Source organism: Aquarana catesbeiana, linkage group LG01 (assembly GCF_042186555.1).
Source record: "Aquarana catesbeiana isolate 2022-GZ linkage group LG01, ASM4218655v1, whole genome shotgun sequence".
Lineage (NCBI taxonomy): Eukaryota > Metazoa > Chordata > Amphibia > Anura > Ranidae > Aquarana > Aquarana catesbeiana.
In genome coordinates this window covers 153,409,962-153,411,712 of record NC_133324.1, presented here as the reverse complement: position 1 = coordinate 153,411,712, position 1,751 = coordinate 153,409,962, and the positions used below count along the sequence as shown (strand labels likewise).

The 1,751-nt window shown below is 43.8% G+C and overlaps 1 pseudogene; it reads right to left on the bottom strand.

Annotated features, from left to right (window-relative positions):
- Positions 1 to 205: 205 nt before the first annotated feature.
- LOC141124540 (sorting nexin-30 pseudogene) lies at positions 206 to 1,545 on the bottom strand (annotated as a pseudogene).
- Between the last annotated feature and the right edge of the window lie 206 nt (positions 1,546 to 1,751).

Genomic DNA, 1,751 nt, shown 5'->3' with positions numbered 1-1,751 from the left:
TATACAAAAAAAATTAATCAGTGATGTCAGTCCTCTGAAAGATATATAGAAAAAGAAGTAAACACCATAGAAACATTTTTTCTGAAAACACTCCGTGACGAAAAAAAATGGGAAGCTGCATTGCTGTGGGACTTTAAATGCCTTCAGTGTCTCTGTTATAATAGATAAAGGGTCCTTCAGGCTGTTAGCCACTACAACCCACTGCATGAAGAATAGTGCAACAGGTTCAAACGTAACACCAGACAGTCTTCATTTAGGCTCTGGTTTGTCTTGCAATAGCGGTATAATGGACTCCCATGCAGTAAGGCACTTTTCATAATATTGAATGTTTTTGTCAGTCATTCCCATGAGCAGCTGGTGAAAATCTTGTCTCTTGTTATTCTGCCACCTATCCATGTCCGCTTTCAAGTCTGCATTGAAGCATTCTACTTTGTCCTGGCACTTCTCCACTTCAGTTGGCATTTTCCCAATTCTTTCTTATCTTCTCAAGGCTGCAGCGTCCTGTTTAGCCTCATATTCTGCTTGCACTTGATCCCTTTTTTTAGTACATTCTTCGTAGATTCAGAGTGAAGGATATACTCTCTGAGTATGGGCAGGAAGTCTTCAGTCATGTCCTCCATCAGCTCTTCTAGTACTGTGCTTCAGTTCCCAATACAAGCAGACACTCCCTCTAGTGGCTCGCTTAGCTCTCCTTCCAGGGCACTCCATGTAGAATAGACTGGACCTTACTCTCGGAGCTCAACTAGATATTCTACTTCCTCTTTAATAATGCGTTGTGCTATCCTGTCAATAGTTCCAAGGTTTAATGCAAAGGTGTCCAAATACTCTCCTATGGGTGAAAATTACAAAGGGCGATTTCAGAGCTTGTATCCACTTGTTACATATCACACAAACTCTCCCATCTTTGAAAGGAAAGTGGCGCCCTGTTTTTTGTGACTGTTCAGATCCTTAGATGTGAGAAAAACATGGAAGTGCTCATTGAAGGAGAGAACTGGGTGGTCTGCAATCCTCTTAAGAAACTTGTCCAAAGCTCTTCTTCTGGTCTGCACAAATTCTTCAAAAAAATTTGTCTGGAAGAGGGGGAATGAAGTGAGTGGGCTGGGTTTCTTCAAGTTTATTCCTTAACCAATCAAAGTCTTGGTACCTCCGATGTATATAATACTCAGAGAAGTCAAACTCTGCTAGTGTTGTCTTGGTCATAATAGGATAGGTTATATAAGTTTCCATAGTGCACCCATGCTTCAACAGTAACAAAAAGGTCCCTTGTCTCTCCATCCATGTCGTCATCTTGCTGTAGCCTGTTAGGAAGTGAGGATGATGATGCTGTTGCAGTATCTGCTGTACCATTGGGTAAACTGAGGTCCTTATCTGCTATGCTGCTGGGATCAGTGTGGGGTAGGTCTGGGCTGGGGGTTTCATTGACAAGCACCCCTGGGCCCCCTATTCCTCTTCAGCTCCCAGAAAGCAGCTGAGTGGATATTTGATGTCATGCAGAGCCTTCTGCCCGGAGGATGGCAAGGACTTGGGAGTGCTGGAACCTGACATGGCCAAGCAGGGGCTGGGGGGTCTGCTTAGCAACCAGATGGCGCTGTCATAGAGATGATGTGTACTGGAAGGAAGGGTTGATCATCCCAGGATGCTGATCTTGGAGGAGATGTAATCAGGGGTAGGGGGTCACGCCTGTCCAAAGCATTAACTATTTTTAATCATTTCGCTACTAGCCTTACTAAATAATTGTTTCTGGCCTAGGA